We start from the raw sequence: 19,667 nt of genomic DNA, 5'->3' as shown, positions 1-19,667 counted from the left end.
ACCACATCTCCAGATTCAGCACTTTTACAATGCAGTCCATCCTGAAACAAGCTTTATTATTGTCAGAATATATCTTGATTGTCCTAAAGATATAGATATACATTTTTCAAGGCCATTATTCAAAGATTTGTGGTTTCTGAAGAACTTTGGAATCCAATATAGGGAATCTATACTTTGAATACAGCCTGATGGTATTGTCATGATGTATCAAAAGCCAGACAGTGACTTGGGGTCCAGAAATAAATGAATAATAAGTGAATGGTAAAGTAAATATCTAAATCTAAAGTGAAGCCAGTAATGATTTATTAAATAGAACAGAGAAGGAGATGAAAACGAATGGAAAAAAATTATAAAATTTTTATGTATAAATTGTCCTGATTTCATTTAACATTAAGGCAATAGCATATAGAAAAAAAGGATCATGGTGCTTAAAATAAAGAAATACTTTACTTACAAATACAATAATTGACTAACAATGTGAATATCCTAGTAACTTCTCAAAGTTTTTCCCAAAGCAAGAATAGAGCTGGCTCACGTGACTGTATGTAGTCAGCAATCCATGTCCTTCTTTCCTTGGCAATTTTCTGTCTCCTTAGTTGTAGAAACATCATGGAAAATTATGTGTCTCAGATGAAAGCTTTTCTTTTCAGTTATAGCAATGACTTTGCCTATATCCCAGTCTTTTTGTGACAAAACACTATCTTAGGAAAGATTCAATAGCTTTTATTCTGCACATTGTGGGGTGTCTATTATTAACCCCTATTCCTTTGTCTTTTCCTTCTAGCAGTGACAAAACTGATCTGAGGAAGGATTTAAAATAAAACTCATTTTTTTCTGAAGCCATATTAAAATATATCACATGATTAATATGATTAGATGACCACAGAAGCAAGCCTTGTACTATTGAGCTAAATAAATACTATTTTACAACCATTTTAGAGACCATGCTTATCTAATCTTGAGCTCCGGATTCAACACACACACACACACACACACACACACACACACACACACCCAGCTGTATAATCATGCATAAAAATACAATAAAAGGGGGTTAAGCACCCCTCTACTTTTTTGTCAGCACCACATCTCATTGTGCATTTTAGTTCTACAAGATCCCATAAAGACAGCTATGCATCAGCAGGAAAATAGACTTCCTAACATTCAAAATCAATGATGCAGATAATAGGGAATTAGCATCCTCAGTATGGGATACATACTGTCCTCAGTCCCTGGCCCAGATGTTGGTAACAACCAATAAACTATATTATACACACACATATAAAAAAGCAGCTTGAAGGAATGGCCTGCTTAGCTAGATTTATTAGGAGAGATCTTTAATATGCCATATGGCAACTTGGCTCTTCCAAGCAATGCAGCCCCTCTGAAGGAATGGATTGAAGTGTGATGACCAGCCCCAGTGCAAGCATTGATGCCTCCCCAGGGAAACAAGTGCTTGCTGCAGGATTTTTCTCCAGTGTCATCCATGATATGTGTCCTAGCAGGCCATTATGCCTCAATATGTTTTCACTCAGAGCCAGATCTTCATTATCCCCTACTGTTTAGAGAAATCTCTAGACATCTTTGGGATGGGGGAATGTGAGAAAAAGAGGGCAGGGCGGAGATCCATCATGTTATTTAACATAGCTTCTACCTTTTATTGAGACACTTTGTGTAGGAAATACAAACTAGGGGATTTGCAATGGTTTTAAAAGCTATTATTCAAGTAAATGGAAAAGTGGCATAGTGTGTCTGTTGTTTGGAATACCGGAGAGCACAAAATAGGTTTCTCTTCTACTTGAAGACGGCTGTGTGAGAACTACTTTTCTTTATAGAAACATCATGCCTTCCACTCATAGAGGCTTTTATTCAGTAATTTGTATCAAACCTTTTTACTTCTTTTTCATTAATGCACAAGATAATTTTATCAATATTTTAAAGCTGATAGGGAACAGTCTCTGTGATATATGTATATTAAGTGCATCTTTGCAAGTTAGAAATGCAAACACCTTTCTAGGCAAATTACAGGACAACTTTTATGGTTTAAACACTGTTTGCATTGTTTATTTTTGTAAATATTTTAGGTCCCTGTGTCCAGGAGCTAGAACTATTAAAAACGAATGCCAAAACATGTTTTGTAAATGCAAACTCAGTGAAAAAAGAGTATTTAAAATTAAGCCATGAGAAGAATACACATCACTCATATGGTAATTCTGATAAAAGTGAAATATCTGAGTCCAATCATGAAGAAATATCAAGGAAACACAATTTAAAGAGCATTCTAAGAAATAGTCAGCCTGTCATCTTAAAAAATGCCAAGGTTGTTAGTCTTTCAGTTAATGAAAGACTAACAAAGGGTTCTAGAATGAAGGAGCCAAAAGAGACATGGAAACTAAATAAAACATGTGATTCTGAACTGAATCTTTTGGCTATTAAGGACATTATTGAGACAATTAGTAAACTTGTATGAGGTCTGTAAAATAGATTAAACTAATATATTAATGTAAAATTTCTGACGTTAATGGTTATATTGTGGTTATGTAGGAAATATACTTTTTTTAAAAATAGGATATACAACATAAAAGATTCAGAAATGATGGAGCATCATGTTAAAAATTTACTCTGAAATGATAGTGGAAAAAATGTTTTTATCATTCTTTAACTTTTCTCTGAATTGAAATTATTTCAAAACAAAACAAAAATAAAATAAAATTAAGCTTTTTTTTTTTTTCTCTATTTCCCCCCCCAATTTTTTGGTGGGCTCTATGGGAATGGAAGCACTTGTTAATTTGATCAGTAGAAGAAACCAAGTCTAAGAATTACATTGGAGATAACTAGCTGATTACTTATAATTTCTGGAACATATTAGTAATATAAAATTTAAATAATTATGAAATAATTATATGAGTAAAATGGCATTTAATATTTTAATTTGTTGCTAAATTATCAGATTGATTTTTAGATAATATTAAACAGAGTAAATGCCCTAGAAATAGTCATGAAAGTATTATGCTATTAAAATACAATACATACTGTTCAATCCAATTTAAAGTTTCTCATTAACTTTTTAAAGTGCAATTTTCTCTTTGTAGCAAGACCAATTTCATCTGAAAATACATCTTTGACAGAAAACTTGTAGTACTGTAGGCACTGTCTTGTTTAGCCTTTGAGCATTAACTGATATTTGAGTAGTGATATTTGCAGAAGAGCTGCTATGGTTTTAGGTTGACAAGCCATTAACTCTTCTTTCCCTGAAGCAACTATTAAACAATTCACTTGGAAATTTTACAATTAGATTTTTCACTTAGCTGTTTACTGCTTATTACTTCATTCCTCCTCTGAAACTTTTTAATTTTTTAACTATCACTAATATATTTTTTCTGCCAATTTTTATTGATGTGCAATCAATTATGGAATAATAAACTCAACATGGGTATGCATTCAACTTGAATTATGTTCATATTTCTCTTTAAGAAGTTTATTTTAATGTGGCAGGGCATTTACTTGGGATTTCGAGCAAATACATGCTGAGTGAAAGTGTGCTGCTTGTTGAATCGTTGGTAGGATGATTGGGTGTAGACTCTGAAATGATGAGTGAAAGGAAAGTATAAATCCACTTAAGCAGAGCATTGGTAAAAATCTTGTCATCAAGTTCAATGTCTTTAGTCTCCTGAAAAAAGACCTTGAGGTTCCAAGAAGCTGCAGGACTCGTCCATAGCAACAAAACTGGTCAGGTTTCTTCAGTGTTCCGTTGTACCGTGAGTACCAGATACAGACAAAGGGCCATTACGAATGTCATATTGAAATAAACCCCAAGGGAGTTTCTATAAAGAGCTTTTTCTTTGAAACTTTTTAAAACCTCTGCATCATTTTCATTATATCATTTTTCCCTGCGGTCCATGTAAGTCAAGGAACTATGATGGAAAATGAACTTTTAGTCATAAATTAGTAATTTTAAGCTTAAAGGGACTTATTTTTCCTTTCAGATCCAAGCTGTTGACCAGTTGGTACTTTTCTTTGTACAGAGATGACCATTTCATGCTTAAATATTTTATTGGTTTCTTTCTGTTCATTTCAGAGGTTGCTAATTTTCTCTTTCCCTGTGACAAGCAGAACACTTGTGTTCAATCTTATTTCATTCAGGTTTTCTGTCTGAATCAGACAGGAAATGCTGTCTTGCTTAGGCATTTGAAAGTGGAGGGGCAAGGCGATAGTGATGTTTCTATAGGTCACCAGCTACTGGGATACCTTATGGCATCTGTTCTAGAATTCCAGCTGGAAGCAGAAGGCTGCGCTAGGGACCCCATTAGACCACAGGCAACTGGCAAGTGACTTGCCTCTCACATCAAAAGGGAGGTTTTGCACCTTTAGAGGCCTGTACAGACTCAAACAAGACTCTAGAGGACAATGGAGAAAATACCTCCTTCTTTCTGGTCTGAAGGACTTGTTACCCTTCTTGAGATGATTTCAATAGGAAGAACTAAGTGAGTTGATAACAATTTTAGAAGCCATAAGAGGATTATGTGCATTACAAGAATATACGAGTATCCATCGTGTTTCAAGTAAAGGGCCAAGAGGAAAAGAATGTTATTTTACATTTTTCTTGTAGGTATTTTGGTTAACTATAGGGCATGGATGTGGGAACAATTTATTTTTCTATAGGTCAGGAAGAAATTATCTGAAGTTTACCTTTCTCACTTTTAGTTGTAACTACATCATTTTGACATTCTAAATACTTATGTATTGGCTTTATTTCACACACATTTTTTATTTTAAATTCTTGACATGTTATTAAAAATAGAGAAGATACTGAAACTTATTTTTTAACCAAATGGTTTCATATTTCAGCATATTCAATGTGTACAATGCATTTAAATTTTAAGAGTTTTGATAAAGAGAATTTTTAGAGCTAAAATAAATGCTGTTGTAAGAAGAATATATTCAAAGAAAAGAATCTTCTCAAGGAAATTGGAGTGGCAATAACATTTTCAAACTTTTCAGCTCAAAGTGTAAGATCTGATGAACTTCATTTGGAAGCAGGGCGTAAATATGAAATATCAATTTGAAAGTTAGTATTAAATAGAGGTGAGAGATTTATTTTCATTAACTTAAATATCTACATTAAAATTATTAACTAATTAAAATAATGTCACTGATTATTTAAATTCAACAAAATTTTAAGAATTTGAAGCAGATTAAGATTTCCAGAACTAAAAATTTTTAAAGTGGCTCTAAAATATTGTAAATTATGGAAAAGGAGGAAAATAATAATTTTAATGTTCTTTAAAGCTTAAAAATCCTCATGGTTATTAAAACCAAAGTGTTATTGTAACTTTTATAGCTTTAAGATAACTTTTGACAGTGTGCTTATTTTACATTTACAAATAAAAATCTAGTAATGTCAAATACTTAGCTGGTATGATTTCTTGATTCAAGTATGTTTTTTTTTTTTTCCTGAGTGTTTCAGCAAGTCACAATTTCTGAATTAATTCAAATATTATTAATAAATAATGTTAATACATATTTTGATATATAATATTAAAATATTATATTTGAGTGGTTTTTAGAACTTAGAATGTATTACCCTGTAGAAACAATGATTTAAACAGTGATTTGGATCATAGTAAATCTTTCCCCCTATGTTTGGCTGATAATAGTGTGTCTTAATTTATTCAGGCTGCTATAAGAAAATACCATAGACTGGGAGGCTTATGAAAAACAAATTTATTTCTCACAGTTCTGGAAGGTGGGAAGTCCAAGATCAAGATACTAGTAGATTCTATGCCTGAGAGTCTTCTTCCTGGTTTACTGACTGATATCTTTTTTGCTGTGCCCTTACATGGTGAAAAGGACAAGAAATCTCTCTGGGGCCTCTTTTAAAAGGGCACTAAGCTCATTCTTGAGAGCTCCACCCCCATGACCTAATAACCTTTCAAGGTCCCACCTCCTAATAACATGATATTGGGAATCAGGTTTCAATGTGGAGATTTTGGTGGAACAAAAACATTCAGTTCATAGCATAGTGCTCATAATTCTCTAGACTTTATGCATCATTTATAGCAATATTTCTTGAAGTTCCATCTTAGAAATATTGGAGCTGCACTGTGGCTCCCAGTTGCAGCTTGTATTTGCTTGTTTCCATTCTCTGTGTACTTGCCTACATTCCCTACCACTTCCCCCAAGCACATGGGGATGATCAGGGGTTCTAACAGAAGTAGGTGTTGAATATCACAGCTCCAGAACTGGTAGACAAGGGGCAAGGGTCACTCACTGCCAAATGATGGAATAAGGTTTCTTCTGGAGACTGAGGCAGGGAATAAGTGTTTAAGAACTGGAAGAATGTCAGAAGAGTCTACTGGTGTCACCAGATTACCTTTGGCAGAAGAACAATGTCAATATCAGAGAAAGGGTATCAGGAGCCTTGTCATTCAAGGTATGGCTTTGCCAGCAGCAAGCCCTTTCAGGATCTTGTCAGAAAAGCAGAATCTCTGGCCCCACCCCAGGCCTACAGAATCAGAATATGCATTTTAGTTTGATAAATTTTTAATTTGAGAAGCACAGGTTGGGAAGAGTGCAAGATATTATGTCAGGGAGGACATTGTATACTCTCATTGTGCTTTTATTAGCTTAGCACACTCACATACCTTATAGAAGATTTTGGCGTTATTTTGGGAAGCTGACCCAGATTCTCTAGATTTTCACTGAACCACTGGGGCTCTTATCCTAATTTCTTCTGTCTCCTGATTCTTTTCTTCAACCATTGTCCCGAGTTTCTGCCCTTTAGACTTGGCCTTAGTTTCTTATTAACTCTCAGCTCCCTTGAAGGTCTCGATGTATTCTCTCTTTACATGTTCTTTTTTGAATTACCACTGGAATTTATTTTGCTTTCTTCCCCCAATGTGGTTTCTTAGATTCCAGAGTGCACTCTAAGCCAATAACTGCCATGCTGCCAATCTCACTGTACCCTTCAAAGAGGGATTCAGACCATGTCAGTTGATTTCAGCAATCAGAACATGTATCTTCTCAGGATCAGACTCATCAGGGGTTGAGAAGAAAAATGAGTAACATTCATGTTGGTGAATAGCAGATATCTTAGTCTCTTTAGGCTGCTATGACAAAGGGTGGCTTATAAACAACAGAAACTTCTTTCTCACACCTTGAGGCTGGAAGTGTGAGAATAGGAGGCCAGCACAGTCAGGTTCTGAGAACGCTTTTTCAAGTTGCATCTACCTGTTTTTCATAGTAGAGTGCAGAGAGTGGAAGCAAGCTCTCTCATGACTCTTACAAGGGCACTAATCCCATTCATGAGGGCTCCACCCTCCTGACCTCGTCTAACCCTTATTACCTCCCAAAGGCCCCACTTCCCAATACTATCACATTGAAAGACACAGTGTTTCAACATAGGAATTGGTGGGGGTGGGAGTAGGGAGGTAGACACGAACATTCAGTCCTTAACAGGTGGCAATAAAGTGAATTCATATATTCGGTGTATGTTAGAGATGAAAGGGAATCTGGGACCCAGAGTGTTGAATGACGATCATAATTTCAAAGTTAGTGAGAAAGTTGAACTTGGTGTTCAAGTCACTAGTTAGTTCTCTTTCTACCACCATAGTAATGACTACTTTCTGAGGCTGATTTGTGTTGTATATTTAGATTAATAAAAAGACTAATAATGAAAGAAGTATCCTTATTTTAATTTTTACTATGTATATGACACTATATTGGTCACTATCTATCTATAGGTCACTATCTAATCTTCACAACAACCCAGTCAAGTAAGCATTATTTTCCTTACTTTTCAAAAAAGAACACTAAAGCTCAGGAAAGTCAGGTCACTTGCCTAATATCAGATACTTAGTTATTGACAAAATCAAAATTTGAACCCCTGGCCAACTTAAAATCATCTGGAATTTTACTATTCTCTTAGGTTTTTCTCTGAGTATAGGTAGTTCCTACCTGGGTCTTTAATTCACCTAAAAGGTTGAATCATATGGTAGTTGAAGGCATAGACCCTGGAGTCAGAACAAATTCTAGCTCTGCTGTGTATAAGCTCTATGATCTCTGGCAAGCTACAAAAAAATTGTGTTCCTTCGTTTGCTTGAATGTATTATAAAACGGGACCAATAACCAGAGTACGCGTCTCATGGATTTGATATAAAGATTAATTTAAGGCACTTAGAAGAATATCTGGTACAAGTAAAGTAACAAATAAGCGTTATCTATATTTGTTATTATCATTAAAGATACATCATAATTCTTTTTCAGCATAATTGGGAAGTAAAGAGATTAAATAAATATATGTCAATTATTTGATTAAGTTTGTGATACCTGCAAGTTCCTTTCTGTAACTGTAACAGTTCCTTCTGTTATACTGTAACTGGTATAAACATGCAGCTGGTATAAACAGTGGTTATAAAAATAGTGTTAATGATGAGAATTTCCAGAGACTTCTCAATTTTGGTTTTGATAAGCAAGGTTAAAAAATACAAAATACTTAATTTTTACATGGAGGGTGTATTCTTATGATGTCAGCTATGTGTTTATCATAGCTTTTGTAGATTTCAAAGCCAGTAGGATTACTTTTAAAATAGTATGTTAGCCTAGCCTTGAGCTCAAAAGGAGATCTGCCCTATGTAGTGATTAAACATATGAGAAGATGCATGGGAAGTGAGCATCTTGACTTCCCAGATCAAAAATTTATAACCTGAAATGGTAATTTATATAGAGGTTGTATGAATGAGGGATCTTTAAAGAGTTCATTCAAAATCTAAAGCTCTGTATACCTGAGGGGAAAGTATAGATATTCTGAAATAAATCCCACATGCAGACATATATTACAAATTTTTGTTTGTAATCAATACTGCAACCAAAGTTTACTTCATTACTTTAAATCATGCTTGCTCAATGAGCTCATTGACATTCACAGTTATTTATGTTTGCTCAGTACCAGAAGAAAATTCACTTGATATGAGTGATGTCACACCATAAAATGACTTGATTGCATATTTGTAATTATATCCTTCAGTTTCATTCAGAAAAGAGCTATGCTTTAAAAAGTGTAAGTGCTTAGGGGTTCAATAAAGATTTAAGGAAACCATTGTCCTCATACTGTAGAATCAACATTTTAGTGGTTGTTTTCTTTCTTTTTATTAAAATCTCAGTATTTAAGTAACACCCAACTCAAAGTTTTCAAGGGAGAAAGGTTTCAAAGCCAATCTCTTTCCATCCTGTGGTTTAAAGCCAAGGCCTCTCAATAATGCAGCAATTTTTTAAATAGCCTTGAAGATTTGTGACCTTGGCTGTAGAATATGTAATAAACATTGATTACTTTTATTCTATTCTAACTTAATTTTACTCTTTGTGTCTTATACCTTAATGACTTTTATTTAAAAACAAGGATCAAATGAATAAAATAACCACAGAAGACATTGATCAATTCAGAGTTCTGTTTTTCTATTTTTAGAAGAAAATCAGCCAAGATAGTTGTTATATGTTCTCTTTAAAAATGTTAGTAGTAGTAAAGCATTTAAGTGTAACTATTGCTGTCAGCTAGGAGTTTGTCATCCAGTTACGGAGTGGTTGTGAGATGAAATGGAAAGGAGCACAAGGCTATGTATACCACACAGAATTGGGCTGAAGAGTTGGCTTTTGCCATTTGCTCTTTGAGTAATATTGAACAAGCTTCTTGCCTCCTTAAAACTTCAGTTTCCTCGTCTATAAAGTCAGTGATGATGATACAAGGTTAGGTTGTCTCAACCCAAATTTTGCAAGAGATTTTTTTTTTTTAATGAAAAATTAAAAATCTACCTTAAGGCACTATCATTTAGCTTTGTTACTTACAGCTACATATAATTCTGACCACAACAGAGGCACAAAATAATGACTTCACAAGGTTTTTGTAAAGATTAAATAAAATTACTGATAATAGAAGGCTTGTCACAGAGTAGATTCACAGGCAATGACACTTCTCTTTATTGTATTAAGCACAGATTTCAACTTAAAACTCAAGCAGGGAGGTTGCCACCTTGCAATTTGTATAAACTAACATGTACCAAAATTTTTCAGTAGCTTCCCTTACCCAAGGCAGAAATCTAAACCCATTAGCCTGACCCTCAGATCTTTTTCTAGCCTTCACTCCCTATCTCTCATTACTCCCTTAAAAGTAACTCTCCACTTCAACCAAAGGATGTACTTACTGGACCCTACTTTTGATATCACTTTGGTCTTATTTATCTTGATGAGATTGTTTTTCTTCAACCCTCTTATCAGTTTCTCTGGGAAGGTTTAGCTCAAGGGATAGCTTTTCAGGACTATCTAAATACTAAAATCCACAGAATTGCCTTCTTTCTGTGCCTTTCAAGCACTTATTGACTACACAGCTCATTAGGTACTTAATCATACAAAGTCTTCTGATACTTGAGTAAAATCAGTGACAGTTGGGAATAGAGTTCTTTTTCGCACGGATCCAGGCACCTACAACACTCTCCACTTATATTTTTTTAGGGAAAAAAAATGCCTACCTCCGTTAGCATTGTTCTTTTGGTTTGTTGTTTAGTCATTATTTTGTGCCTCTGTTGTGGTCAGAATTATATGCAGCTGTAAGTAACAAAGCTAAATGATAGTGCCTTAAGGTAGATTTTTAATTTTTCATTAAAAAAAAAATCTCTTGCAAAATTTGGGTTGAAACAACCTAACCAGGGCTGGTATGTAGTTATGTTGGATCCAGTGCATTGGTGGCTTTCTCTCTGTCACTTCTACAATGTGGTTCTTGTCTCACAGTTCAGCCACTGAATCCACATTCGGTTGCAGTAGGATAGAGAAGGTAGGGAGATGGGGCAAAGGGCAAGCTCTCTTTTTTCTCAAGAGCAGAAGAAGAATATGGAGGTCTCAGCTCAAGCAGAGATAGCAAATTCTTCCTCCCTCTGCCTTTTCATGCTATTTAAGTCCTCAATGGATTGGATGATGCCCACCTGTGTTGGGGAGGATGGCCTTTTTTACTCAGTCTACTGATTCAAATGCTAATCTCTTCCACAGACACACCCAGAAATTGTGTTTTACCAGCTATCTAAGCATCCCATAGTCCAGTCAAGCTGACACATAAAATTAGCCATTACAATCACTGCTTAGATTTTATTGGTCAGACCACAGTCATGTCGCCACCTAGCTGCAAATGACAGAAATCCTGGGCATCCATACTAAAATGGAGTGAGTTCTATTACCAAAGAGAGGGAGAATGGATATTGGGAGGTTGTTAGCAGTCTCTGTTACACACGTTTCCAATCCATCTGCATAGTAAGTTGTTTAAGGGCAGGGATGGGCACTAACCTCAGACCCTGCAACATTTTATGAATAGAAAACAAACATTTCCAGCACCTGTAAGAAAGATGAAAGAATCTCAGTTTACCACATCTGGAGCACTGATACAGTCATTTTCAAATACATGTTAGGGAGCCAGTGTTCATACTTCAGAGACTAGAGAGAGAAAGGATGACAAGGGGAAGAATCAGAACATGTTTTATTTTGAGAGTGATAAGATAAACATGTCAGCTTCTCAATCTAATAGCTTTTCAAAGGATGGCATTTTCTCCATGTGATAAGCAGAGGACAGAGCAGGGCCAGAAACTATACTTTTGACACTCTGAATTAACAGAGGGAGATTAGTGATGCTTTTCAAACTCACAAGTAACTGGTATTTAAACTAGAATTCCAGTTGAATTTACAATGTCCAATTTGTAGCTCATTTTCAGTGCTTGCAATGCTTTTGTTCATTGTCTTGCACTGATAAATATCACGATGCATGGAGATTACCTTTAGTAGCTAGCACATTCCTGCTAATCAGGGTATCAAAGCAAAATAAAACTGAATATTCTTCAGGGATATGCTCTCTTAATTCCTAGTGATTTTAAATGTTACATCTCTGTCCCCTTAAAAATGAATATCTTTCTAACCAACTCTGGAACATATGTGTACCAATGAGGCAATTTCAGAAAGCAAGGAATAGCAACTTGCTCAGATTACCTTAGTTAAAAAGGGTGGGAGAAGAGCTGGAGGCAAGGGGCGGTAGTGTTGCAGAGCTCTTGTGCCAAGTCAGCTCATAGGTATTGCCAAGACAGGCTTCCTTGCTTTCATTCTTCAGGTCCTGCTTTGGGGTCTTATTAATTAGAATAACAAGCTGCCTTAGATAAAAGCATACCTGCCTGGGCAGTGGAAGTGAAATATTAACCAATCTGAGGTGTCCTGTGTCGAAGAAATGTGTCCGAGGGTCCCACACTGACAAAGAATAAGGGGCCAAAGTCTCCTGTGTCAGACTGATGTACATGAGGATGGGGGTGGGGTGGCTGAGCAGATAAGAAAAACAGAGGTAAAGTATCAAAAGATTTTGGAACTGACTACTTGGAAGCCATGCCCCAACACAGATGCCAAGGAGTGGATAACGTAGGCATGACAGACTTCACAGATTGGGGTGCAGATAACATCCACAGGCAGCATTTTAAAGTGAAATACTTATATACATTGATTTGCAGGATGTATAGTCTGCTTCCTTCAAGACAGTCTTAATACATAAATATTTGGTAAATTAAAGTGTTTGATGTCTGGGATGGGGCAGCTGGAAGGGGAGAAGCAATTCTAACAGTTTTCGTGACATGGAATTAAAATCCACCCTGGGATATGGCAACCATCACCAGAGATTGCTTTGGGAAGGTCTGTTATGGCACTAGACCAGAGAGTTGGTGCTCAGGTATAAGGCCGAAAATTCAGAGAGACTTTCTGCTTGCTGGGAGACAACAGTAAGTTCTAGTAGAAAAGATATACAGCCTTCCTTAGGTTATTTTTTATCAAGGAGTCCAGTGATGTATTCTAAGATTTCAGCTCTTTTAGACCCTATTGTATGTTGAGAAGTATCATTTTTGGCAATTTTCTTTTTTATTTATTTTTCCCCCCTGTAGCTGTGTTATGTTATTTGGGCTGCTATAACAGAATACCATAAACTGGGTAGCTTCAAAATAACAGAAATTTGTTTCTCACAGTTGTGGAGGCTGGGAAGTCTAAGATCAAGTTGCTGACCAATTTGGTGTCTAGTGAGAGCCTACTCCCTCATTTATATGTGGCCATCTTGCTGAAATCAAACATGGTGGGAAAAGACAAAAGAACAATCTGAGGTCTCTTTGTAAGGACCATTCACGATGACTCCACACTCATGACCTAAACAGCTTCCAAAAGCCCCACCCCCAATACCATCATACTGAGAATTAGGTTTCAATATATCCATTTTGTGGGTTGGGGGGGGCAGCCTGGTGGACACAAACATTCAGTCTGTCACAACAAAAAAGAGATGTTACTATGAACAAGCAGCGTTGTCTTATAAGGTTATGTATATCTCAAGCAGTAAGTTTCTTCCACTGTCCAGGGTACAGGTATATATTCCTGTCTCTGTCATTGTAATTATTCCAAGGCAGATCACCTCATTCCTCAGAGGTAGCTTAGTAAACGGAGATCATGCCAAACTAACAGACTTTCAGTCTTCCTTTGACCCATTCATACACTTAACCAGGACACAACTCTTCCCCACAGGGTCTTTTAGTAATTGCCCCCTCTGTCTCAAAAATCCCATCCCTCCTCTTTTCTGGGCTCTGTCCTGGGTTGGGATGTTTATTCCTTGAGGGAGAGATTTCTCTATGTTGTTATTGGGCCTTGGTCAGGACTCACCTTGACATCTTCTCTAATTTTGAATCAGGAAGAAAGGATTGATCTTTTAAGAGTTCAAATTGTCCTGTGTTTCTTTATTTAACAACTTTATTGAAATATATTTATTTCATATATCATACATTTCACCCATTTTAAATGGAGAATTCAGTGGTCTTTAGTATATTCACAGAGTTGTGTAACCATCACCACAATTTTAGGATGCTTTCATGACTCTCAAAAGAAATCCATATCTATTAGCAGTCATGCTCCATTCCCTCCATCCCCAATACCCTGGCGCTGACTAATCTACTTTCTGTCTCCATGGATTTGCCTATCCTGGATATGTCATAAAAATGAAATCATATAATTTGTGGTCTTTTGTGATTGACTTCTTTCACTTAACATAATGTTTTCAAGGTCCATGTGTGTTATAGCATTTATCAGTACTTCAGTGTTTCCTATTATCAACTAAGTTTCCATTGTCTGAACACACTGTATTTCATTCATCAGTTGCTGGTTATATAGGTTGTTTTTACTTTTCAGCTATAATGAATAATGCTTAATGTACAAGTTTTTGTGTGAATGGATGTTTTTATTTCTCTTGGGTGTATTCTTAAGGGTGGAATTTCTGGATCATATGTTTTAACATTTTGAGGAAGTAGCAGACTGTTTTCTAAAGTGGCTGCACAATTTTACATTCTCACCAGCAGTACATGATGGTTCTAATTTCTTTACATCGTTACAACATTTATTATTTTTATTCCACTTTAGTGGGTGTGATGGGGTATTTCCTCGTTTTGATTTCCGTTTCCCTAATGATTAATAACTAATTACGTTGAGCATCTTTTCCTGGGTTTATTGACCTGTTGTGTATCTTTTTTGGAGAAATATCTGTTCAGACTCTTCATCCATATTTTTATTTGGTTATGTATCTCTGTATTATTGAGTTGTAAGAATTCTTTATATATTCTGGATGCAAGTCCCTTATTACATATGTGATATTTAAATATTTTCATCCATTCTCACTTTTGATAGTGTCCGTTAAAGCTTAAAAGCTTTTAATTTTGATAAAGTCCTATTTAGCTTTTTTTGTTGGTGCACTTTCGGTGTCATATGTAAGAAACCATTACCTAATCCAAGGTCCCAAAGATTTACTCGGATGTTTTCTTTTAACAGTTTATTAACTTTAGTTCATATATTTAGGTCTGTGATCCACTTGAAGTTAACATTTGTGAATGGTATAAGATCAGTTCTGAACTCAGCATTTTATTGCATTGACTTATACATTTATCCTTAAGCCAGAACCACACTGTCTTGATAACTAATTGTATAGAAAGCTTTGAACTTCAGAAGAAGTAGTCTTCGAAGTTTGTTCTTTTTCAAAATTGTCTATTCTGTGTTTTTTGTACTTGCATGTGAATTTTAGGATAAGCTTGTCAATTTCTGCAAGAAAGCCAATTGGCATTTTAATAGACACCACTCTGAATTTATACATCAATTTGGGATTATTGCTATTTTAACATTATTTAATCTTCTGATGCATAAGCCTGGGAGGTCTTCTCATTTGTTTAGATCTTTACTTTCTTTCAACACTACTTTATTGTTGTGTGTTTAAGTCCTTTGTGTATGTCTTGCCCTTTTTTTGTTACATTTATTTCTAATAGCATCTTTTTGATGCCATTAGTGGAATTGCTTTTTTTTTTAAACTTTGTTTATAGATTGTGCCTTGCTAAAATACAGAAATATCATTTCTCTTCCAACCTTGCTGAATTCATTTTATTAGTTTTCATATTTTTGGTGGATACTTTATATATGTACAAGTTCATATCCTTTATAATTAAAAAATAGCTTTACTTCTTTATTCTCAATCAGAATATCTTTTCGTTTTTTTCTTTTGGTATAATTACTTAATTGCCTTAGCTATGTTCTCTAGTACAATGTTAAATAGACATTGAGAGAGCCAACATCCTTCTCTTGTTCTTGATCGTAGGGGAAAAGCTTTCAGTTTTTTACCATTAGGTATGATGTTAGATATACGGTTTTTTATAGATACATTTTGTCAGGTTAGGAGCTCCCTTCCATTATAACAAATCCAGATACTGATTCGTCTCTAGAGATTATTGTTATTGTTGTTTACTTGCTTTTTTATTCGTTTAATACTTGGCTGCACTAATATTTGGCTGGAACTGGTAAATCTACTGGGTTACCATCACACCCAGTAGGGATCTTCTGCCGAGGGAGGAAGGAATCTGCTGTTATTCAACAGCTGCCAAGACTACCTGGAATTCCTCTCCCACATTGGGGAGCTGGGGGAGATGGAAACTGCAACTTGACTTGCTTTAGAAAAAGGGGCTGCACTCTTCACCAACTGCCCCAATACGTCTTCCCTACTTAGTGGGAGTTGGGAGTGGGTGAGTAAGCACTGCTACCAGGCTACAGTCACTGTCCCAATATAAGCCTCCCGCAGCACTGATCTTTGAAAAATGGAATCTGCTGATGACCACTGGCTGCAGTATCTACCTGAAATAGCGCTTCCTTGGCAGAAGGCAGGAGTGAGGCAGGATGGGGGGGGGGGGGGGCAAATGGAAATTGCCTTGCAATTCCTATTAGAGTATTTTTTTTTCCCCTCAGGGCTTACCTGTGGGAGATTTATACTGGAATGCCACTGCCTCACAGTATTCCTACGGGATTTCCTTAGGTTTTGATGAATAAATGCTTCTCAGTTTGTAGAAACCATTTGAGCAATCTCCAGAGAATTTAAATGATTATCATTGCTAATTTTGACCAGCTGAATATTTCCCTGAGTCCCTCACACTGTCATTCTGAAAAGTTCTAACATTTTGTAAAAGAAAAAATTATTCATGACGCTGGTTAACACTAAGGCCAATTTTATTTAGGGGAGCTATTGTGACAGGTTGCAGGGACAACTGAAATGAGGTATTACAGTGGGGGAGAGAGACTGGGCTCAACTCAACAAAAGTTTAAGTGGGAATTTATATCCAAGGAGCAAGGTGGGGGTCAGTGGATGGAGAATTACTATTAGGAAACAACATGGATATTGGGAATTCTGGCTAAAGTAACCTGAGAGCATTTTTGCTGAAGGCAGTCCAGGATGATCAGAATCACCTGGGGAATGGGGCAAGATGAAGAACCTGATTAGATTTTAAGGGTTACCAGATATTGCCTATGGAGGACTCTGGCGAAACTGACTTAGCCATATTCTTGCTAAAATTGGACAATGCAGAAATATGGAAGCCCCCAAAACAGGGGCCTAGTAGAGAAAAGACTTCAGAAAAGGCTGAGTTTGGTCAAGGAGAGAATCTTTGTCATCTTCAAAGATATCTCTTTTTTAGAATGTTCACTTCCTATCAGTATTTAGAAAAACAGGTTTTACTAATACACAAAGAAAATGACATTTTGCCAGGTTAATATATATTCTCTTGTTTCTGATTTATGATTAAGGGAGGTTATTCAACTTTTTTCATTATTAATGATAATTTTCTCAAGGAGCTTTGGTGTCTACACCTTTGAATCTGTGTTGTCCAATACAGTAGCCACCAGCTCAGCAACTGCAGTATGGTGTGTCCAAATGGAGATGTGCTGTAAGTACACACTAGGTTTCAAAAAAAGGAGATCATATTTTGATTTCCTCAGAAGGGACTCTGAGCGTGGCAGACACGTGAAGTCTAATAGCCTCCTTTCCAATACAGACATCTTCATTTTCATGACTCTCATGTTATATTTCATTACATTCAGAGGTCAGATGTGGAATACTGAAAAATATATAGAGCCACAGCAAATAGTCCATTTGGTTGTAACAACAACAATTATAATCTATATTATTTTTCTATTTACAAATATTTTCACAAGTTAATGTATCTCATTAGTTCCCCAAGTATTATTTGATACAGGAAGAAATTATTACTATATTATAACTGTTTTTAGTATATTTATAGGCAGATTATTTCTAAGAGTAATTAGTTGGAACAAATATAGTAAAATAGCACTTTTTTTGTGTCCTGTTGTGTTTAGAATTGAATCAACACATACAAAGTTCTGGCAATTAAGTTTGTGAGCTTGTTGCAACGATGTTGCTAACATTTTTTTGATATCAGAGGGATTATTCATTATGAATTTCTACCAACTGGACAAACAGTTAACCAAGTTTGCTATTTGGAAGTGCTAAAAAGGCTGCGTGAAAAAGTTAGACCACATGAACTTTTGATAACAATTCATGGCTCTTGCCTCACAGTGCACCAGCTCACAGGGCACAGTCAGTGAGGGAGTTTTTAGCCAGTAAAAAAGTTACTGTATTGGAATACCCTCCCTACTCACTTGAGATGGCCCCCAATGACTTATTTCTTTACTGGAAGACAAAGGAAATATTGAAAGGAAGACATTTTATTTTTTAATTTTATTTTATTAAATTTATTGGGGTGACAATTGTTAGTAAAATTACATAGATTTCAGGTGTACAATTCTGTATTACATCATCTATAAATCCCATTGTGTGTTCATCACCCAGAGTCAGTTCTCCTTCCATCACCATATATTCGATCCCCCTTACCCTCATCTCCCACCCCCCATTTGATGACATTCAGGACATCAAAGGTAATAGGACTACAGCTCTGATGGCCATTCAAGAAAAAGAGTTCCAAAATTGCTTTGAAGGGTGGACCAAGTGCTGGCATAGGTGCATAGCTTCCTGAGGGGAGTAGTTTGAAGGTGACTATACCGATATTCAGCGACGAGGTATGTCGCACTTTTTCTAGGATGAGTTCACGAACTTAATTGTCCGACCTCGTATATTTGGACAAACATTATAATTTCAAAGGATTGTGCTACCACAAAGGATTCAGAAAGCCCTTAGTAACCTTTAATCTAACAGGGAAAATAAGATAAATACACAAATGATTATAATCTAATTTTATATTATGTTGATTTAAGGAAAGAATTACTTTCAATTAGGGAAAAATCAAGGAAGGATAACAAGGTCAATGATTATGAAAAAAATAATTGGTATCTTTATTGTTTGTCTGGCTTGTTTGTTCCTGACTATTGTGGTCATTGCAAGTAGAATAAAGCATCTCTCTTTCCTGTCCCACATAAGGAAGAAGAACTAATTTAAGAGTATTATCATGGAGGTGCATAAAATTTAGCTTATAAAAATTTTCATTGAAACATTGTTTATGACATATTGGCAATAATTTAATGTTGCTCAATAGGGAATTAATTAAATAAATGGTGTGACATTCATATGAAGAATACTATGAATCAATTATTTATTTTTAGAATTATATTTGTGACCTGGAAAACAGAATTATATTTATGATAGCTTAAAAAGGAAACATCATATCATAAAATCATATCTGAATATTTTTGTAAATATTTAATCACAATATCCCTCCATCTTTTTGTATGTATAGATACATGTGTGTTCTATATAGATCTCTGTATCTATGTATATGTGCATATATTTTATATAGCTGCATCACTACAAGTAAGATTTTTTTTTTAATTTAGCAAAACATTAACAGAGGTTGAAAGAATTTTTGGTGATATTTATTTTCTTCTATTTTAAATATAAATATTTTTAATCAGAAAAAATGGTTGATTAAGGTAGTTTTATAGAGAATCTTGTATTTTAGATGAATCTTGATGAAATTCTCATTGATATGCATTCGTGTTTTTTTTAATAAATGAAGAAAAGAAAATACGAAAATTATGAACACACCATATTTAAAAGCTATCCTTTTAAATAAGCTGTGATTCCAAGCTTCCATCTGCTTACTTGCCAAATGATATAGAGCATTTGCTCCAATTGCTGCACTTCTGGTCTTTCTTTATTTTCTGAATTAGCCCCTGCACTACAGGGGACCAGATAACATGCTCCTATGCTCTGTCAGCTTGTTCTGCAATAAATCATCAGAGGCAACAGCATTTGTTTAGGCCTGTTTAAATGGGTCTCCTGGGAAAATCTG

The sequence above is a fragment of the Rhinolophus sinicus genome, linkage group LG04 (genome assembly GCF_036562045.2).
Source record: "Rhinolophus sinicus isolate RSC01 linkage group LG04, ASM3656204v1, whole genome shotgun sequence".
Lineage (NCBI taxonomy): Eukaryota > Metazoa > Chordata > Mammalia > Chiroptera > Rhinolophidae > Rhinolophus > Rhinolophus sinicus.
This window is presented reverse-complemented; position numbering follows the sequence as displayed.